This window comes from Erythrolamprus reginae, chromosome 10, assembly GCF_031021105.1.
Source record: "Erythrolamprus reginae isolate rEryReg1 chromosome 10, rEryReg1.hap1, whole genome shotgun sequence".
In the NCBI taxonomy this organism is placed as follows: domain Eukaryota; kingdom Metazoa; phylum Chordata; class Lepidosauria; order Squamata; family Dipsadidae; genus Erythrolamprus; species Erythrolamprus reginae.
Window position 1 is genome coordinate 7,868,667 of NC_091959.1, and position 23,038 is coordinate 7,891,704.

Below are 23,038 nucleotides of genomic sequence, written 5' to 3' on the forward strand. Positions count from 1 at the left end.
GAGAAAGAGGGATCGAGAGAGAGAGAGGAAGGAAGGAAGGGAGAGAAAGAGGGAGAGAAATAGAGCGAAAGGAAGAGAGATTTTTTTTGTCCAAACTTTTTTTAGCTCCCCCATTCCCCCCCCCCCTAAATGTGCCCCATTATTTTGTATATGTAAAAAATGTGCCGCAGCTCAAAAAAGGTTGAAAATCCCTGCTGTAGAAGATGCCAAGCTAAGAAACAGACATTAACTAAGCCACCTAAGCTAAGATGCTGGATAACCTCAAAACATTTTTCCTGTCCTAGTTCAGCTTCCCTACTTAACTCTGGCCAGCCTGATGTAGTAGTTAAGATACCAAGTTTGCACCAGGGAAGCTGGGCGTTGTAGTCCTGCCCTGGGCATGAAGCTAGCTGGGTGACTTGTTGGGCCAGTCACTTCCTCTCAGCCCTAAGAAGGAGGCAACAGCGAGCTACCTCTGCAAAACACCAAGGAAACTGCAAACTAATCCAGAACGTCACACCAGGAAACAAAACACTACTAATATACTTCTTTTTTTAAAACTGTGCCTATCTTTCCAAAATGAATGAAAGGCCATTTTAAAACAACCAACTTATTCATTTATTCATTCAAATGTTCCAGTCATGCCATAAATTAATTCCACTCGGGTCTCTGGAGAGAGTTCTAACCAAGAATGATAGCTACTCAGTAAACAGGGTCATAAATGTAAGAACAGAGTTTTCTTTTGCGGGTAAGTTTAGAAGGATGTAACCCCTATCTTGGTTTGTTGTACAACCTGATAACAAACCAGGTTGGGGGAACCCTATGTAAGATTCGCACTGTTTGAATTAAAGACCAAGAGCAACTTCCTTAAGAAAAGATGAATTCAAATATTTATTTATTCGACTTTTATGCCGTCTAATTTTGAAGGACTCAGGGCGGCTTACAACAATTATAAAAATACAATATAAAGATACAAAGCGATAAAAAAAGAAGTCGAACATTATCTAAAACTAAAACATTATCTAAAACTAAAACCCCTTTGAAAAGTTATTTAAAAGGGGCAGTCACAATCATACACATGCACACCATTCATAAAGTTGGCCATCAAGGATGTAAATTTATGGGTCCCTATTCATTTATCTAGCCCAATTGTTTCCCAACCTTGGCAACTTGGAAGATATCTGGACTTCAACTCCCAGAATTCCCCAGGTTGGGAAACACTGAGATTCTAGCCATCCCTATTCAAGAGCACAACACTTACCCAGCTGTATGTAACCAGCTTGGTCCCTCCTCGCCAAGGGTCTTCCAAAAGGGTTTACTCAGAGCAAAGACCACTCCTCTATTAGCGGGGGTGTGTGTGCGCTCTCCAATTGGGAGGGTTGCAAGAGTAAAGAGGGGTCCTTTTCAAAACTCTGCCACCTCTTTTAAACCCAAGCGGGTCCTTATAATCCCATCAGGCCTAAGAACGCAATAGCTGGGGCTCGGTCTTTTTTAAAAAAAAATTAATCTGCAGAGAGCCCTACCAGCAACATCAAGGAGGAAAGAGAGATCTAATTAGCCGGCAGACTTAAAAATAAATAAAAAAAGAGTACCAGAGTTTTTTTCCCCCTCCCTCCTCACTGGATCTTTTTGTAACTTGACACAGATTCCCCCCCCCCCTCCAAAAAAACCCCAGTGGCAGCTGCTGCGGAGAAGGAAGCCCAGCAATGAATGAAGTCTGTCCCGGAAAAGTGGGTGGCGAAGGTGGGGGAAGCCGCCAATGCCGCAGTCTTGGCTGGTCAAGGAGGGGGTGGGTGGCAGGAACGGCCAGAGACTTCTTTTTTTGCCAAGGACGTGTCACATCTGCCACCCAGATGCCAACATCTGCAGGGACGACCTCTCCTCTCCAAGCAAAGAGACTCCCCCACTATTTACTGAATTTGGAATTTATCGAGGGTCCATCTCGCAGCCAATGAAACATTTGGAAGCTGGACTTTTCCTGGGGGACACACAACTAAATTGAATTTATTGTGTCCATCTCGAAGCCAATGACCATTTGGAAGCTGGAGCTTTGGGAGGAAGTGAATTGAATTTATGGAGGGTCCATTTTGAAGCCAATGACCATTTGAAAGCTGGACTTTTCCTGGTGGTGGTGGGGAACTGAATTGGAATTTATGGAGGGTCCATCTCAAAGCCAATGAACCATTCGGAAGCTGGACTTTTCCTGGGGGACACACAACTAAATTGAATTTATTGTGTCCATCTCAAAGCCAATGACCACTTGGAAGCTGGGAGGAAGTGAATTGAATTTATGGAGGGTCCATTTTGAGGCCAATGACCATTTGAAAGCTGGACTTTTCCTGGGGGGAGGGTGCTAAATTGAATTTATTGTGTCCATCTCAAAGCCAATGGACCATTTGGAAGTTGGACCTTCGGGGTTGGGAGGAAATAGATTGAATTTATGGAGGGTCCATCTCCATAATGACCATTTGGAAACTGGACTTTTCTTGAGGAATACGAAGGAACGGTGGACCCCTCCCCAAAGCCCACCAAAGTCTTTTCTTGAAGCCCCTTCCTCTCCAATGGCTCAGATCTCAAAGAGGGGAGGGGGGTATCCCACTTTGGCTAAGGGGGGGATGGCCCACTTTGGCTAAGAAGCCCCAAAAGAAAAGGCATCATATCCACCCTAAAATAAAATACAGGAAATAGTCTAGACCAGTGTTTCCCAACCTTGGCCACTTGAAGGTACCTGGACTTCAACTCCCAGAATTCCCCAGCCAGTATTCGCTGGCTGGGGAATTCTGGGAGTTGAAGTCCAAATATCTCCAAGTGGCCAAGGTTGGGAAACACTGGTCTAGATGGACCATGAGGTCCTTTTCTGCCGTCAATCTTCTATGTTTCTATAGGTCTGTCTTTAGAGTCGGGGATCCCAAAGCCAAACTCACAAAGATCCCCCCCAAATGACTTTAAAACTTGCTCGGCCCTCTGTTGTTGTTCCCCCCCGCCTTCCCGGTGGGGGAAATTCGCGAACCGAACACGTGGCGTCGAAGCGTGTTATCGGAATCCCCCCGCCAAAAGAAAAAAGAACGCGTTCACACGACCGCCAAGGAGCCGACACGCGTTCCCCCCCGCGTCGTGTGAACGCGGGCCAAGGCGGCCCGGTTGCACAAAGGCGACCGTGGCGGGAGTTGGGGCCGGGAGGGTATCTTCCAGCAGCCGCCCGCCCGCCTTCGCCGCACTGCGCCAGGCTGGCTGGGTCGGTCTTCCCGGCGCCTGGGGCCCCGCGGGGCGCGCCAGAACAAAGCGCCTTTGTGCAGCGGCAGAGGCGGGGAGGGAAGGCGGCCGCTCGCTCGCCCGCCGCGACGCCCACCCGCCCGGCTCGGCTTCGGCTCGACTCACGGGGCTGCCCAGGCTCATGAAGACGAAGAAGGACGACCCGCGCTCCGCCGCCTCACAGCGCCGCCGCCGCCGGTTCAGCAGCTGCCGGGCTCCCCCACCCCTTCCGTCACAAGGCGCCTCTGCTCGGCGGAAGCGTCGCGGCTCCCTCAGCGGCTCCGGCCATCTAACCCGGCGGAGAGGGCGAGGGAGAGAAAGGCGGGAGGCGGGGCTAAGGGCGGGGCCTGGACGAGGGGGAGAAAGGGAACGCCCACATGCACCCCCTGAGGGAAGGAGGGAAAGGAGGCCCCGCCCCGCCCTTCTTTCCTTTCCTGCGCTCGCTCCTCCCCTCCTGGCTCGCGCGCGCTACGTGGCGGTTGGGCGCGAGGCGGGCCGAACAGGGAGCGCGGGGTTGTGGTGGTGGGGGGAGGAGGAGGAGAGGAGGCAGGGAAAAGGGACGACGAGCGCTCGCGCAGGCGCAAGGGCGTCCGGAGTGGAAGAGAAAGAAATAAGGAGCGACGGAAAATAGCCTGAAATACACACGGATTTTTATCTTCTATTAGAGACAGATAGAGATAGAAAGAGAGAGAGATTGGTATAGAATAGATGATAGATTGATAGAGATAGATAGATAGATAGATAGAGAGAGAGAGAGAGAGAGAGAGAGAGAGATGGTAGCAATTGATATAGAATAAATGTAGATAGAAAGATAGATAGATAAATAGATAAATCAATGATAAGAGCTTGATAAAGATAGATGATAGATTGATAGAGATAGATAAATAGATGATAGAGCTTGATAAATAGATATAGATTGATAGATAGATGGATAGATAGGTGATAAAGATAGATTAATAGAGAGAGAGAGAGAGATACTGTAGATAGACAGACAGAGATGGATAGATAATAGATAAATCAATGATAAGAGCTTGATAAAGATAGCTAGATGATAGATTGATAGAGATAAATAGATGATAGGAATAGATTGATAGAGATAAATAGATGATAGAGCTTGATAAATAGATATAGATGGATAGATGGGTAATAGATGGATAGATAGGTGATAAAGATAGATTAATAGAGAGAGATATACTGTAGATAGATAGATAGATAGATAGATAAATAGAAGATAGATAGATAGAGATAGACAGATAGATTGATTGATAGGTGATAGATAATAGAAAGCTGTAGCTGTAGCTCTATATATGTGCGTGCATGTGTATATCAAATACCCTGTGACAAGACACAGATGTACACAAGCACATGTATGTGCATATAATGTATATAAGCATTTGTATGTGCATATAATGTATATAATTCCTTAAGATAAAATATCCCATAATACACACACATGTACACCTATGTATATGTGTATGGACACACATATCTAAACACGGTTTTGGCAACTGGCAACTGGTATATAGTATATATACTATAGATAGGTTGACAGACAGACAGACATCCAACTTGGAGAAAGGTGGACCAAATGGTGGGAAACTTAACTCCTCACTGTTTGGCTAGGTTTCCTTATTTATTAGACTTCTTGACTGGTTGGTAACTACAATTCCTTGGGTGGTGCATCAAATCAGTGCACCTGGCGGCCAGGGTGGCATTTATTTCTGCGTAAACAAGTTTAGGATTGCGGGGTGCAGCCCTCATCTTCACCGCACCTTTGCCATTCATAATCCTGCCTGCTGTTGCCTGGTGACTCAAAAACCAGCTGTATTTAGCCAGGCTTATTGGGGTTAGTGCAAATAAGGCTTCGATGTAAACACATCTTTTTAATAAACCTTCGCGTCTTGTTTTATTTCTCTCCTTTTCTGCTTTTCTTTCTCTCCCTGTTTTTGCAAATGGCAAAATGGCAGAGCTGTTGGATGCAACTACAGATACGAAGTAGGTGCAATGCAATGGGGTTCTTTTAAACTTTTTTAAATATTTAAATTTATTTGGATTTGTTACGATTTGTTTATGCCTTGTGAGCCGCCCCGAGTCCACGGAGAGGGGCGGCATACAAATCTAAATAATAAATAAATAAAATAAATAAATGCAATCTTTTGCAAAGTTTTCGGTGTGATTCCATGGTAGTTCTGCGTCACTCATGGATGAGGGAGGAAAAGCCACTTGAAAGGACAGGACATGCTTTGCCTGCAAGTCCAAGGTTTAACTGTTTTGTTAAACATGAACTATTTTGACTGAGCTGGAAAAACTCCAGGTTTTGAAACAGAACAGTTGCCAAATGAGGTAGAAAAACAGCTCCCTATCTCCCTGGGGTGGTGATCTTGCTGGTACTAGGTGCCAAAAGAGGGCATTTATGAGTTTTTTATCTTTTTAAACCATCCCCTGTTCCCAAATAAGAGTAAACTTCATAACAGAACGATGTGGGGCCGTATTATGCAACCGAACCAACCCTGTGTCACCAATTAAGCCAAGCCTAAATATAACCTAAATATAAGTGTTGGTTATGACCTATAAAGCCCTTCATGGCACCGGACCAGATTATCTCAGGGACTGCCTTCTGCTGCACGAATCCCAGCGACCAGTTCGGTCCCACAGAGTGGGTCTTGTCCGGGTCCCGTCAACTAAACAATGCCGCTTGGCAGGACCCAGGGGACGAGCCTTTTCTGTGGTGGCCCCGGCCCTCTGGAACCAACTCCCCCCAGAAATTAGAATTGCCCCTACCCTCCTTACCTTTCGTAAACTACTTAAAACCCACCTCTGCCACCAGGCATGGGGGAATTGAGATACTCTTTCCCCCTAGGCCTTTACAATTTTATGCATGGTATGTCTGTCTGTATGTTTGGTTTTTATATTAATGGGTTTTTAATCGTTTTTAGTATTGGATTATTATTGTACGCTGTCTTATTATTGCTGTTAGCCGCCCCGAGTCTCCGGAGAGGGGCGGCATACAAATCCAATAAATAAATAAATAAACTGCAACATTAAATATAAAGAAGGCAGTAAACTAATGACAACAGATAGAAAAACCCACCTTAAAACCGACAGTGGGTATCTTTGCCTTTTAGCATCAGCCAATAACAGTACAGGAAGAAACAGTCAACAAATACACCACAGACCAGCACTTGATAAAAGAGCCATGAAGATGTTGCAAAAGATATTCAGGTGCCATGATATCTCTTTATTACAGAGATCAGACTTTGTCAAGTCATATCGCAAAGGCTTCTTTTTCAAAAGGCAATTGGTCTTTCTTTGTTTTCCTTGAAGATCTCAGCGGACATTTGAAAACCATCGGAATTGACAAAATCTCCATCTGTCAATTGCAAAAGGCCGCTTTACTGGGATCGGCAAACATAATTGGCCGCTACATCACGCAGTCCTAGGTGCTTGGGAAGCGCCCAACTGGTGATGAAATACGAAATCCAGCATAGTGATCTCGTTTGCTGTGTTGTATTGACATACCCACCTCTGTCGTCAGGCATGGGGGAACTGAGATACTCTATCCCCCTAGACCTTTACAATTTATGCATGGTATGTTTCTTTGTAGGTATTAACCGCTCCAAACTTGACTGTAAAAAATATGACTTCAGTAACCGAGTTGTCGAAGCGTGGAACTCATTACCGGACTCCATAGTATCATCCCCAAACCCCCAACACTTTACCCTTAGATTATCTACGGTTGACCTATCCAGATTCCTAAGAGGTCAGTAAGGGGCGAGTACAAGTGCACTAGAGTGCCTTTTGTCCCCTGTCCTATTGCTCTCCTATATCTCCTATACCTTTCTTCTATTCCTATATCTCTTCTTCTATTCTTTCATTGATATGTTCTATTACTTTATCTTCTTTTCTATTCTTTCTTAGATATATTTTACTATGAGTATCTCCTCTATAACCTTCATCATGTATTTTACTATGTGTATATAGATATATACCCACTAAAACCCTCATTGTGTATTGGACAAAATAAATAAATAAAGAAATGAATGAATGAATGAATAAATAAATAAATAAATAAATAAAATAAGGGGTTTTTAGTTGTTTTAGTATTGGATTTACATGCTGTTTTTATTATTGTTGTTAGCTGCCCCGAGTCTACGGAGAGGGGCGGCACACAAATCCAATAAATGAATAAAATAAAAATAAAAATAAAAATAAAATAAATAAAAATAAAAATAAAATAAAAATAAAAATAAAAATAAATACAATACAGTAACTTCATACCAAATAACAAAGTTTGGGGCAGTGTTTTTTTCAACTTCAGCAACTTTAAACATGTGGACCTCAACTCCCCAAATTGGAACTGGGGAGTTCCAGGGCTTTAGACTAAACAGATGTCAAAGATTTGATAGCATTTAATAGTTACAGCTACTTAGAAGTGCGGTGTGGAAAGTCCAAAAGTGTTGATCCCAAAGCATGATTGTTCCATTGATTTAAGGGATACTTAGAATGCAAGCCAATGAGTTTAGTGGCTGGCTTTTCCTGTACAACCTGTAGCATGTATTCAGGCTTTTTTCCAGGTGACTCACATTTTCCATCTCTCCCACGGTACACATTTCTGTTGACCCTAATGCTTCATTAACCCCGTTCACCTCCTGCATCTCCCAGCCTGTCAACACTTCCTCTATAGGGCATGTTCTGCAGAACAACCTGAGAGCTACCTTTTGCACAACCCTAAAGTAGAATGAAAGATGGCCGCCCAGAAAGCAATGCACTACATTTCCCCCCATAGCCTACAGTAATGGTACGAATGCAAAACTTTAGATATACATTATTTGAATTGTCAGGAGTGCGTGTGTACATTTTGCATTTCTTCAGACAGACAGTGTAGCTGCAGCAGTGTTTCAAAATGGCGTCTGTAAGTCAGTGTTTCCCAACCTTGGCAACTTGAAGATATCTGGACTTCAACTCCCAGAATTCCCCAGCCAAAGTTGCCAAGGTTGGGAAACTGGGCTGTAAGTGATGTACGTTACAAGCAGCGTGTCGTCACTGAATGTCTCACTGCGGAGAAAGAAACTGTTGGGAACATTCACAAACGTTTGTGTACTGTTTATGGTGGCTCCGACCCTCTGGAACCAGCTCCCCCCAGAGATTAGGATTGCCCCCACCCTCCTTGCCTTTCGGTAGTTTTTGTGTATGATTCGATTGTGTGCTTGTTTTTTATATATTGGGGTTCTTTTGGATTTTTTTAACTTAAAACTGTAATTTAGATTGTTAAATATTAGATTTGTTACTATGTATTGTTTACTATTGTTGTGAGCCGCCCCGAGTCCACGGAAAGGGGCGGCATATAAATCCAATAAATCTAACCTAATCTATATGAACATGCACGGGGGGAGTGTCACATGGAATTATGGGCATGGGTACACATGCACACGAATGAAAAAAGGTTCACCACCACTGATATACGAAGTAGCATCCACTGTGGGCCTTCTCCAGGTCCCGTCAACTAAACAATGTCGGTTGGCGGGCCCCAGGGGAAGAGCCTTCTCTGTGGCGGCCCCGGCCCTCTGGAACCAACTCCCCCCGGAGATTAGAACTGCCCCTACTCTCCTTGCCTTTCGTAAGCTCCTTAAGACCCACCTTTGTCGTCAGGCATGGGGGAACTGAGACATCTCCCCCGGGCATATACAATTTATGAATGGTATGTCTGTATGTATGTGTGTTTAGAAAATGGGGTTTTTAAATGTTTTTAAGCAGTAATTTAGATTTGTTGTAAATTGTTTTCACTTTGTTGTGAGCCGCCCCGAGCCTGCGGACAGGGGCGGCATACAAATCTAAATAATAAAATAAAGTAAATAAATAAATAAATAAATTTCTACTTGTGCGTTTTGCACGTAGTGTGTGAGCCTACCAGATCATTACTTAACACTCTTCTCAAGATGCAATCCAAACATTTGGTTTTTATGAAGCCTGTTTCATTCGACTTGGGTGTCAATTACTTCAGAGTCAACATATTCTGGATGACGTTATTAAGCTTTGGCAATTTTTCCCTCTCGTGGTGCAACCACATTGGCCAACTAGCAAAACAGGTTGCATATAGGTACATTAATACAATCGTGAGAGTCCAGAAGTATTTCACAAGAAGAGTCCTTCACTCCTCCACTTGCAACAAAATACGGTACTTTACTCCACCAGACTTGAAATACTACTGGGATTAGACAATTTACAACTACGTCGCCTCTGATCTGATCTAAATGTAGTTTGTAAGATAATATACCAAAAATGTCCTTCCTGTTAATGACTACTTCACCTTCAACCGCAGCAATACACGAGCACGTAATAGATTCAAATTCAATGAAAACCACTGGAAACTTGACTGCAGAAAATACGACTTCAGTAATAGAGTGATCAACGCCTGGAATTCACTACCTGGCTCTGTAGTTTCTTCCCCAAACCCCAAAAACTTTAATCTTAGACTGTCTACAATCGACCTCTCCCCGTTTCTAAGAGGTGAGTAAGGGGTGTGCATAAGCCTACTGTCCTGTCGAACTGTCTTATTGTCCTCCTTTCTCGTTACTTTTTACCATCCTAGAATACAGCTCATCTGTTTGGAACCCATACCTCATTTCGGACATTAACACCCATGAAAATGTCCAAAGATACTCCACCAGAAGAGCCCTTCACTCCTCCACTCGTAACAGAATTCCCTACGAAACTAGATTTACAATCCTGGGTCTAGAAAGCTTAGAACTACGACGTCTCAAACATGATCTAAGTATTGCCCACAAGATCATATGCTGCAATGTCCTGCCTATCAACGACTACTTCAGCTTCAACCAAAACAACACAAGAGCTCACAACAGATTCAAGCCAAATATTAACCACTTCAAACTTGACTGTAAAAAATACGACTTTAGTAATCGAGTTGTCGAGGCATGGAACTCATCACCAGACTCTGTGGTGTCATCACCTAACCCCCAACATTTTACCCTTAGACTATCCACGGTTGACCTCACCAGATTCCTAAGAGGTCAGTAAGGGGCTTGCATAAGTGCACTAGTGTGCCTTCTATCCCCTGTTCTACTATCTCTCCTATATTTCCTGTATCTTCTCTTCTATCCCCCTAACTTTTCTTCTATTCCCTCATTGATATATCCTACTCGTATATTTTCTCTTCTGTTCTTTCCTTGATATCTTTTACTTTGAGTGTATCTGCTATAACCTTCATCGTGTATTATTGTGTTTTTGGACTAACTACTTGTTCTGCTGGCATGTCCTAACTGCCTGTAATTACAGGGTAATTAGTGCAGAAAGACACACACCACACGATAGAAGGAAAACCAAAAGTCTTTATCAACAGAAAAACAGAAACAGCTCCCTTTTTAAATGTCAAAGGGATTTTCTGATGCACACAAGGCACAGGTTAAATGCAATCCAATTTCTCACCCAATAACTGGGAAATTGAGTCCAATTCTAAAGTCCAGAAAGTCCACACACAAACTTGAACAGGGAAACAGCAAAAACCACGATCTTGACGAAACTATGAATCAGATAAACTGCCACGAGGCTAAACCAGCACGCTGCTCTTTTATCTGTAGCACTAATTACAGCAGCCCCACCCAACCAGAAGTGGCCTCACTTATCTCCTGCAATAATCCTTCAGTTGTTCTCTCCTATGCATCACTCTCTGCATGCGTGGGTCTGTCATAAGTTCTTGTTCAGAATCCAGGGATGAAAAGGATGATTGATCTTCTCCTGGGCTGTCTGCCAAACTCCCCCCTTCCCTGCTACTCACACTTCCTTCATCAGAGGAGCCTTCGTCAGGAGATTCTACCAGAAGCAAAACAGACCTGTGGCCTGTGGATGTTTCCCCCACATCCACCTCCACATTCCTTGGGGCAGGAGCTGGACCAGAGCCAACCACAACACTACCTACCTACCTACCTACCTACCTAACTCACTCACTCACTAGCTAGCTAGCTAACTAACTAACTAACTAACTAACTAACTAACTAACTAACTAACTAACTGAATAAATACATAAATAAATAAATATGCTATGTTTATATAAACTACTACTACCCTATACATAAATAAAATAAATATAGAGATTTATCGTAGATTCAACCATGTGAGCTGCAGCTCATGCAAAAATTGATTGAAACCCAAGGTCAGAATGAAGAAAACCCAGACCTAACCAGAGTTATGATATATTATTGATAACAACATGTAGACTCTTTCCAGGGGAGGAAACAGGCTACTTTTTTTTTCTCCTGTGAACATTCGCAATAAGGATGAGAAGTTTTGGCAACGACGTCACTGTAATAAGCGAATGATCTCCCAAACACTGTTTAATTTCCTGCTGTTTGCAACCTGCCAGGCCAGTTTTCCAACAAGCAAAGTCAATGGGGAAAAGCCAGATTCCCTTAACAATTCCAGCGATTCACTTATAACAACCATGACAAAAAAATATATCATAAAATCAAGCACAATTCAGTAGTGGAAGTGATGTGCCGGTGCCTGGAGGCTGTTGGGGCCTGGATGGGTGTCAACAAACTCAAACTCAACCCAGACAAGACGGAGTGGCTGTGGGTCTTGCCTCCCAAGGACAATTCCATCTGTCCGTCCATTACCCTGGGGGGAGAATCATTGACCCCCTCAGAGAGGGTCCACAACTTGGGCGTCCTCCTTGATCCACAGCTCACATTAGAGAAACATCTTTCAGCTGTGGCGAGGGGGGTTTGCCCAGGTTCGCCTGGTGCACCAGTTGCGGCCCTATTTGGACCGGGAGTCACTGCTCACAGTCACTCATGCCCTCATCACCTCGGGGCTCGACTACTGTAACGCTCTCTACATGGGGCTACCTTTGAAAAGTGTTCGGAAACTTCAGATCGTGCAGAATGGAGCTGCGAGAGCAATCATGGGCTTCTCTAAATATGCCCATGTCACACCAACACTCCGCAGTCTGCATTGGTTGCCGATCAGTTTCCGGTCACAATTCAAAGTGTTGGTTATGACCTATAAAGCCCTTCATGGCACCGGACCAGATTACCTCAGGGACCGCCTTCTGCTGCACGAATCCCAGCGACCAGTTAGGTCCCACAGAGTGAGCCTTCTCTGGGTCCCGTCAACTAAACAATGTCGCTTGGCGGGACCCAGGGGAAGAGCCTTCTCTGTGCCGGCCCCGGCCCTCTGGAACCAACTCCCCCCAGAGATTAGAATTGCCCCCACCCTCCTTGCCTTTCGTAACCTACTTAAAACCCACCTCTGCCGCCAGGCATGGGGGAATTAAGATTTCTTCTCCCCCTAGGCCGTTACAATGGTATGCATGATATGTTTGTATGTGTCTTTGGTTTTCTATATTAAGGGGTTTTAATTTGCTTTAGTATTGGATTTTTATTGTATACTGTCTATGACTGCTGTTAGCCGCCCCGAGTTTTCGGAGAGGGGCGGCATATAAATCCAATAAAACTTGAAACAATTCACTAATTGCTTGCTTTACCGCTCGCTTAGCAACATAAATTCCAGCCCTAATTATGGTTATAAAACACCGTCTACCTGGATGGCTTCTGTCTCTCTTATTTGAGGCTCCAGACAACCTGTGAAGCCTCCGCTGACTCACCTGTCTTACCAGGTACGAGAAAGCTCAAAGCTGTGAAAATAATTTCCTTGCTCAGCCTTCTCATCCCTACCACACCTTTTCTCCAAGGTAGATCCAACATTCACAAGTTCTTCCTTAAACTCCCCAAAGTACAGTATTCACTTTTTAGCATCCCTGCTGTTTGCAACAGTGCTCTGGGGAAATTTATGGTAGTCCACCTGAGCTTGATATTAAAACACAGGGAAGGGAAGGAGAGTTGTTATGCCTGATACGAAATACAGTGATACCTTGTCTTACAAACTTAATTGGTTCCGGGACGAGGTTCTTAAGGTGAAAAGTTTGTAAGATGAAACAATGTTTCCCATAGGAATCAATGGAAAAGCGATTAATGCGTGCAAGCCCAAAATTCACCTCTTTTGCCAGCTGAAGCGCCCGTTTTTGCGCTGCTGGGATTCCCCTGAGGCTCTCCTCCATGGGAAACCCCACCTCCGGACTTCTGTGTGTTTGCGATGCTGCAGGGGAATCCCAGCATCGCAAAAACGAGTGCTTCACTGGCAACGGAGGTCCGGAGGTGGGGTTTCCCAGCGAAGGGAGCATCAGTGACCTCCGGACCCCTGTTTTTGTGATGCTGCGATTTCACTGAGGCTCCCCTCGCTGGGAAACCCCACCTCCGGACTTCCGTTGCCAGCGAAGCTCCCGTTTTTGCGCTGCTGGGATTCCCCTGCAGCATCACAAAAACACGGAAGTCTGGAGGTGGGGTTTCCCATGGAGGGGAGCCTCAGGGGAATCCCAGCAGCGCAAAAACAGGAGCTTCTCTGGCAACGGAAGTCCGGAGGCAGGACATCCCAGCAGCAGCGGTGGGTTTGTAAGGTGAAAATAGTTTGTAACAAGAGGCAAAAAAAATCTTAAACCCCGGGTTTGTATCTCGAAAAGTTTGTATGACAAGGCATTTGTAAGACGAGGTATCACTGTATATTTAACTGCAACAAAAAGAGACAGCCTCTTACCTGGAGTTTTATGGCAGCAATATCTGTCTCACGTTATTGAGAAAGAAACATACGTCCTTCTAGGTAAAAGATGTAACATTAGCTGCAATTTAATTACTGCTGGATTGAACTACCCAGATAAAATTCATGGTCGTGAAGTTATGGCTTGAGAAGGGAATTTCTGTCGTTTTTCAGGCCAAAGGCCCTTTTCGAAATCCTTTGGAAACTGGCTTTTGGAGCCTCAAGGAAAGATCCATATAAAATGCCCTTGCTATCTGCAAGGTAAGCATTCAATTTATGGAGACAGATGCAGGCTGCTTTATCAGGTAATCACCTTTGTTCCTACCTAGTTGCTGCTTGGAAATGTAGAGGCTTTTTAAAGCAGAAAGAAAAGGCACCAATAGATTTGGTTACCGGGCATCTATTACACTTTTAAGTATTTCTTACAGAAGTTAACGATGCTCGTAAACCAACCTGCAGCATAGAGTATTGGATGAAATAAACAAATAAAATCACAAGGGTCTTTTCTGGGTCCTATTCTTTTTTTAATATGTTTGTGAGTGACATAGGGGAAGGTTTGGTAGGGAAGGTTTGCCTATTTGCCGATGACTCTAAAGTGTGCAATAGGGTTGATATTCCTGGAGGTATCTGTAATATGGTAAGTGATTTAGCTTTACTAGATAAATGGTCAAAGCAATGGAAACTGCAGTTTAATGTTTCCAAATGTAAAATAATGCACTTGGGGAAAAGGAATCCTCAATCTGAGTGTTGCATTGGCAGTTCTGTGTTAGCAAAAACTTCAGAAGAGAAGGATTTAGGGGTAGTGATTTCTGACAGTCTCAAAATGGGTGAATAGTGCAGTCAGGTGGTAGGGAAAGCAAGTAGGATGCTTGGCTGCATGGCTAGAGGTATAACAAGCAGGAAGAGGGAGATTATGATCCCGCTACATAAAGTGCTGGTGAGACCACATTTGGAATACTGTGTTCAGTTCTGGAGACCTCGCCTACAAAAAGATATTGACAAAATTGAACGGGTCCAAAGATGGGCTACAAGAATGGTGGAAGGTCTTAAGCATAAAACATATCAGGAAAGACTTCATGAACTCAATCTGTATAGTCCGGAGGACAGAAGGAAAAGGGGGGACATGATCGAAACATTTAAATATGTTAAAGGGTTAATTAAGGTCCAGGGGGGAAGTGTTTTTAATAGAAAAGTGAACACAAGAACAAGCAACGTGAGAAAATATTATTTGACTGAAAGAGTAGTAGATGCTTGGAACAAACTTCCAGCAGACATGGTTGGTAAATCCACAGTAACTGAATTTAAACATGCCTGGGATAAACATATATCCATCCTAAGATAAAATACAGAAAATAGTATAAGGGCAGACTAGATGGATCATGAGGTCTTTTTCTGCCGTCAGTCTTCTATGTTTCTATGTTTCTAAAATAATTAAATAAATAAAATTTATGAGCCGCGGTGGTGCAGTGGTTAGAGTGCAGTACTGCAGGCTACTTCTGCTGATCGCCGGCTGCCAGGAGTTTGGCAGATCGAATCTCACCAGGCTCAAGGTTGACTCAGCCTTCCATCCTTCCGAGGTCGGTAAAATGAGGACCCAGATTATTGGGGGCAATAGGCTGACTCTGTAAACTGCTGCAAAGCACTGATGGTATATAAATCTAAGTGCTGTTGCTGTTATGACAGATGCTGATACAGTTCTACAGAGGAATCATTGAGTCTGTCAACTGCACCTCTATAACTGTCTGGTTTGGTGGTGCAACCCAACAGGACCGACACAGACTTCAGAGGAGAATCAGAACTGCAGAAAAAACAATTGCTGCCAACCTGCCTTCCATTGAGGACCTGTATACTGCACAAATCAAAAAGAGGGCAGGGAAAATATTTACTGACCCCTCACATCCTGGACACAAATTGTTTCAACTCCTACCCTCAAAACGTCACTACAGAGCACTGCACACCAAGACAACTAGACACAAGAACAGTTTTTTTCTGAACGCCATCACTCTACTAAACAAATAATTCCCTCAACACTGTCAGACTTTCTACTAAATCTACACTTCTATTCTACTAGTTTTTCTCATCATTCCTTTCACCCATTTCCTCCCATGTTGACTGTATGACTGTAACTTGTTGCTTATATCCTAAGATTTTTATTAATATTGCTTCTTCATTGCTTATTTGACCCCTATGACAATCACAGGATTCTTGACAAATGTATATTTTATTTTATGTACGCTGAGAGCATATGCACCAAGACAAATTCCTTGTGTGTCCAATCACACTTGGCCAATAAAAATTCTATTCTATTCTATTCTTACTGTAAGTCAACCCTGCACGGAATGGGACATCCCATCTCCGATCGCTGCTTCACACACAGCCCAGTTTTGGTGTATGTTCTCATCAACTGAAAAGACAAAAGACCTCAGGTGCCTGGTACGGCTGGGTTTATTTTTGCACTGAGCAAAGTCCTAACTGCAGCTTATCATAAATGCATCATTTCCAGCAGTTGTGATGATCATAGTGCATCAGGAAGGCAAGGATACCCCCGCTGCCCCCTCGTCAAATGCTTTTGTTTATATCTTTATTATTTTTACGATTTGATGACAGTGGATCATCTTGATAATCTTTGTCCGTTGACATTGCTCCCCTGCCTCTGTCTATATGGCTCCACATATTAATTTTCTGCACTCAAGGAAAGAACAGGATGTTCTGCCATATCTGAGCACCTCATTCTGTTGTAAGGATAATTTGATTTGGGCTCCAGATATGAGCATTGCAAACGAGAGAGAGAGAGAGAATTCCTGTAAATATTTCCCTGCATATTTTCTGGGGAGACTGAGAGAATTAAAATAATTCAAGGCTTGATGTTCTGCTCTCTCAAACCAATGGGAAAAGTCATGATACCAAGAAATCGTTACCATTATTATTATTATTATTATTATTATTATTATTATTATTATTATCTCAGAGGACATTTGAAAACCATCGGAATTGACAAAATCTCCATCTGTCAATTGCAAAAGGCCGCTTTACTGGGATCGGCAAACATAATTTGCCGCTACATCACGCAGTCCTAGGTGCTTGGGAAGTGCCTGACTGGTGATGAAATCCGAAATCCAGCATAGTGATCTCATTTGCTGTGTTGTATTGACATAATAATAATAATAATAATAATAATAATAATAATAATAATAATAATAATAATGTATTGGATTTGTATGCCGCCCCTCTCCAATGACTCGAGAATACCTGCAAAGAGCCATCAACGGAAGACAAACAAGAGGGACACAACTGAGGTTGAATCAACTGGTTGCACTCTAGCAATCGGGTATCATAATGTTCTTAGGAAGTGCTTCTGTATCCTTTCCTGAGGAGGGGTGCTTGTTCACTTGATTGGAGAGCATCACTTATTAGAAAACTTTCAGTTCCTCATTTTTGGGGGGAGAAGAAGAAGGAGGAGGAGGAGGAGGAGGAAGAAGAGGAGGAGAACAACTTTGCTTAGAACTCCCAACATTGCTCTGCACTATGCATTGGCTTAGCAGGTGACATAACCCCAGACCTTGTGGCTTATATAAACCATGTTTCCCAGCTTAGCATGCGCTCACCAAGCTAGCTACAGCACAAACCAGTAAAGCCTACTTAACAAAAGCGCTCTTTAACACACAGGAAAAGCTATCCAGAGGACAATCTCTCACTGCTAACCCACATTCTGTAATACTAATACTTGGAATACTAATATCGAATGACCTAAGTGCTAAAGCCCACTGCAACAATATCGCCAAAAAAGCCTCTAGAGTTGTTAACCTGATCCTATGCAGCTTTCACTCAGGCAATCTCACTCTACTCACAAGAGCCTACAAAACTTTTGCCAGACCCATCCTAGACTACTGCTCATCTGTCTGGAACCCATACCACATCTCAGGCATCAACACCCTTGAAAATGTCCAAAGATATTTCACCAGAAGAGCCCTTCACTCCTCCACTCGAAACAGAATATCCTATGAAAATAGACTAACAATCCTGGGCCTAGAAAGCTTAGAACTACGGCGTCTAAAACACGATTTGAGTGTTGCCCACAAGATCATATGCTGCAATGTCCTACCAGTCAATGACTACTTCAGCTTCAATCGCAATAACACAAGAGCACGCAACAGATTCAAACTTAATACGAACCACGCCAAACTTGACTGTAAAAAAATATGATTTTAACAATCGAGTTATTGAAGCGTGGAACTCATTACCGGACTCAATTGTGTCAACCCCTAACCCCCAACACTTCTCCCTTAGAATCTCCACGATTGACCTCTCCAGGTTCCTAAGAGGCCAGTAAGGGGCATACATAAGTGCACTGGTGTGCCTTTCGTCCCCTGTCCAATTGTCTTTCCTTTCTCTCACCTATCTTATATATTCTCTTCCTTTCATATATCCTCTCCTCTAAGTTCACTTTCACCCTCTTTTATATTATCACATGTCTATTTTTCTTCCTATGTATTGGACAAATGAATAAATAAATAAATAAAACATGACGTCCCTATAAAATCCACGTGGTATTAAGTCCATTTTGAGCAAAAGGCGAGACTAAATACCACTTAACAGAAGGAGAGAGAGAGAGAGAGAAAATAAAAATAAAAAGCTCGCGAATCAAAAGACCAGCGATTTTACTCTGCAATTTTTGTCTCTGGACGCTTTTCAAGACACCGATGCTGATCGTTTCTGTCATCCGTAACATCGCCGTCAAAGTTATCTATCATCACAAGGCATCTGCGCGACACTGGAACAAATAAGGGCTTGGATTCTAACCAGAGTCCTTTTCTTTCTCATTGTATCTCGCCAACAAAAGCCTTCACATCATGTCTCGAGGCAAAACAAGCTTCCTTTCGCCTTCCCCATTAATAACGATGGGGAGACAACTTCTTTTCGTCCGCCAATAGTTAAGGGTTGGCATAGCTTAAGACAGGAAATCTTCTTCCTCCCCTTCTCTATTTTTAAATAGTGGCTTTGAAAGCAAATGGGTACCCGGGTGTTTTAACTTTGAAGAAGACTGACGTAACTTAGGATTGTCCCCTTTCAAGTCTATCAGCTGCACGAATCCCAGCGACCAGTTAGGTCCCTCAGAGTGGGTCTTCTCCGGGTCCCATCAACCAAACAATGTCGTTTGGCGAGACCCAGGGGAAGAGCCTTCTCTGTGGCGGCCCCGGCCCTCTGGAACCAACTCCCCCCAGAGATTAGAATTGCCCCCACCCTCCTTGCCTTTCGTAAGCTGCTTAAAACCCACCTCTGCCGCCAGGCATGGGGAAATTGAGATACGTTTTCCCCCTAGGCCTTTAAAATTTTATGCATGGTATGTCTGTATGTATGATTGGTTTTTATATAATGGGTTTTAACTGTTTTTAGTATTGGATTATACTGTTTTGTTCCTGTTGTTAGCCGCCCCAAGTCTGCGGAGAGGGGCGGCATACAAATCCAATAAATTTATTTATTTATTTATTTATTTATTATTTAGATTTGTATGCCGCCCCTCTCCACAGTAATAATAATAAATAATATTTTCAGCTACAAAAAGATATTGACAAAATTGAACGGGTCCAAAGACAGGCTACCAAAATGGTAGAAGGTCTTAAGCATAAAACTTATCAGGAAAGACTTCATGAATTCAATCTGTATAGTCTGGAGGACAGAAGGGAAAGGGGGGGGGGGGACATGATTGAAACATTTAAATATGTCAAAGGGTTAAATAAGGTTCAGGAGGGAAGTGTTTTTAATAGGAAAGTGAACACAAGAACAAGGGGGCACAATCTGAAGTTAGTTGGGGGAAAGATCAGAAGCAACGTGAGAAAATATTATTTGACCGAAAGAGTAGTAGATCCTTGGAACAAACTTCCAGCAGCCGTGGTTGGTAAATCCACAGCAACTGAATTTAAACGTGCCTGGGATAAACATAGATCCATCCTAAGATAAAATACAGGAAATAGTATAAGGGCAGACTAGATGGACCAGGAGGTCTTTTTCTGCCCTCAATCTTCTATGTTTCTATGTTTCTTCTATGATAAAGGACCCCAAGATATTGGAAGAATCAGCCCTTGGTTGAATCCAACCCGAATGAGTTCCCAAAAAATGAGAGTGAGATTTTTCTGATCCTGTCTCCTTCTCCCCCCCCCCCCCCCCTCTTCTGCGGCTTTTTTTAGATAGCATTTCATGATGATACCTGGAGATTTAGCATCTGCTACGATGACGCAAGTGTCTATATTTCTTCTCTGGAAAAGGCATAAACTATAACGCCAGCCTCTTTCCTTTTCTTTAGTCCGGCTTGAGGCTCGAGCAAGGACCAAAAAGCCAAGATTTACTTACCTTTCTGGCAAATGGTTTGGGTCCCATGGCGGTGGGTCTTAAGAGTTGGAAAAGAAATGACCCAGGTTGGAACTTTTAAGACCAAATCTCCCCCACGGGGCCTAGGGAAGGTCAGCTGAGCAAAAATAACCGATCCACAGAGAGAGAGAGAGGAAGGCAGGAAAGTTCAAGGGGTTGAATTAGATGCCCGGGTCTATATCAGCAGGATTCATTGTAATATTCAAATGAGAAGAGGTGGGCAAATCCGTGTTTGTGCCCATGTCTGCCTCCCTTGGAAACCGCCTACTTATTGAGCCCGAGCCGATCCAATCCTGGACGGCAGGAGAAATGGAGGTGGAGGAATCACAGCTTCTGATGTCATTGGGAATGAATAAAAGTGTACCAACAGTGGGTGGGAAGGAAGGAAGGAAGGAAAGAAGGAAGGAAGGGAGGGAGGGAGGGAGAAAGGGAGGAGAAGAAATAGGGAGGGAGGGACAAGAAATAGGGGAGGGAGGAAGGAATGATGGAAGGAAGAAGAAATAAGGAGAGAGGGAGAAGAAATAGGGAAGGAAGGAAGGAAGGAAAGGAAAGGTGGGAGGGAGGGAGGGAGGAAGGAGAAATAGGGAGGGAGGGAAAAGAAATAGGGGAGGGAGGGAGGGAGGAATGATGGAAGGAAGAAGAAATAAGGAGAGAGGGAGAAGAAATAGGGAAGGAAGGAAGGAAAGGAGGGAGGGAGGAAGGAAGGAGGGAAGGAAGGAGGAGAAATAGGGAGAGAGGGAGAAGAATTAGGGAAGGTAGGAAGGAGGGAAGGAAGGAGGAGAAATAGGGTGGGAGGGACAAGAAATAGGGGAGGGAGGAAGGAATGATGGAAGGAAGAAGAAATAGGGAAAGAGGGAGAAGAAATAGGGAAGGAAGGAAGGAGAAATAGGGAGTGAGGGAGGAGAAATAGGGAAGAAAAAAGGAAGGAAGGAGAAATAGGGAGTGAGGGAGGAGAAATAGGGAAGGAAAGATGGAAGGAAGGAGAAATAGGGAGGGAGGGAGGAGAAATAGGGAGGGAGGGAAGGAATGACGGAAGGAAGAAGAAATAGGGAGAGAGGGAGGAGAAATAGGGAAGAAAAAAGGAAGGAAGGAGAAATAGGGAGGGAGAAGAAATAGGGAGGAGAGGAAGGAAGGGAGGAAGGGAAGAAGGAGAGAAGAAATAGGGAGGGAGGAGAAATAGGGAGTGAGAAGAAATAGGGAAGAGAGGAAGGAAGGGAGGAAGGGAAGAAGGAGAGAAGAAATAGGGAAGGAAGGATGGAAGGAAGGAGAAATAGGGAGTGAGAAGAAATAGGGAAGAGAGGAAGGGAGGGAGGAAGGGAAGAAGGAGAGAAGAAATAGGGAAGAGAGGAAGGAAGGGAGGAAGGGAAGAAGGAGAGAAGAAATAGGGAAGGAAGGATGGAAGGAAGGAGAAATAGGGAGAGAGGGAGAAGAAATAGGGAAGGAAAAAAGGAAGGAAGGAGAAATAGGGAGGGAGAAGAAATAGGGAAGAGAGGAAGGAAGGGAGGAAGGGAAGAAGGAGAGAAGAAATAGGGAGGGAGGAGAAATAGGGAGGAAGAAGAAATAGGGAAGGGAGGAAAGGAGGAAGGAAGGGAGGAAGGAAGGGAGGAAGAAAAGAGAGAAGAAAGGGAGGAAAAATATGGAAGGGAGGAAGGGGAAACAGGGAGGAAGGAGGAAAAATGGGGAAGGGAGGGAGGGAGAAGAAATAGGGAAGGGAGAAAGGAAGGGAGGAAGGAGGGTGAGAAGAAATAAGGAGGGAGTAGAAATAGGGAGAGACAAGAAATAGGGAAGGAAGGGAGGGAGGGGAAACAGGCTGGGAGAAAGTAGAAATGGGGAAGGAAGGAAGGAAGGAAGGAAGGAAGACTGTCTCAGGGCTGTACGCAATAAAATGAAAAGAAAAAAAACCAAATGTGTGCTAAGGAAAGAAATAGCAACTGGAGTGAAGCATCTGTGCCTAGCAGACCAGATCAACAGTCAGCAACAATTTATTGCCCACTGAAGTTTGCCCGGATCACTTTTTTAAAAAAACAACAACCACCCAGTTTTATTAGGTGAGAAAACTAGAGCAGGCCCTTCCCTATCTCTCTGCAATTGGTTGCATACTGTCCGGGCGAGTTCTGAACCTTGGCAACTTAAAGATGTGTCCACTTCAATTCCAAAGAAGTCTGGAAACTGAAGTCTACTAATCTTCACGTTGCCAAGATTGAGAAAACCTGGTGTAAGAGGTTAGTCCAAAGTTCCCCGGGATGTAATACCATTATACCATCTCTGCTGCTATGGGAAGTGAAGTCAAAGACATCTTCAAAGAAGAACATAAGAACCTAAGAAGATCCATGCTGAATCAGGCCAAAGCGCATCGAGTCCAGCATTCTGTGTCACACAGTGGCCCACCAATTGTCCATGGGGATCTTGAGCAGAAAGAGAAGGCAAAACCCTCCCTTTCCCTTGACCCCCAACAAATGGGACCCAAGGGGACCCTGCCTGCCTCAACCAACATAGAGGCAACACATGGACATCCGTTTCAATAACCACCAATACACTTGGCATCCATGAATCTGTCTAATCCTGCCTTGAAACTATCCAGGCTGACAGCTGTCACGACCTCTTCTGGAAGGGAATTCCATAAACCAACAACCCTCTGGGTGAAGAAATATTTCCCTTTATTTGTCCTCACTTTCTTACCTATGAGTTTTAGGGAGGGCCCCCTCGTCCTAGTATTGTGTGATAGAGAAAAGAATTTTTCTCTATTCACCTTTTCTATCCCATGCATGATTTTATATACTTCGATCAAGTCAACCCTTCAACGCCGTCTTTCAAGGCTGAAGAGACCAAGGCGTTG

The 23,038-nt window shown here is 43.8% G+C and overlaps 1 protein-coding gene across 3 annotated transcripts in view; it reads right to left on the reverse strand.

Moving 5' to 3' along the window:
- MAPK6 (mitogen-activated protein kinase 6) overlaps window positions 1-20,352 on the reverse strand; it is a 40,126-nt gene extending 19,774 nt beyond the window's left edge. The window contains exon 1 of one of the 3 annotated variants that reach the window (XM_070763618.1): window positions 20,185-20,352. The gene's annotated coding sequence lies outside the window, so the exon portion shown is untranslated. Of the gene's footprint in view, window positions 1-1,240; window positions 1,853-3,357; window positions 3,687-20,184 lie in introns of those variants that run through there. The other 2 variants (XM_070763617.1, XM_070763619.1) reach the window with 2 other exon arrangements.
- Between the last annotated feature and the right edge of the window lie 2,686 nt (window positions 20,353-23,038).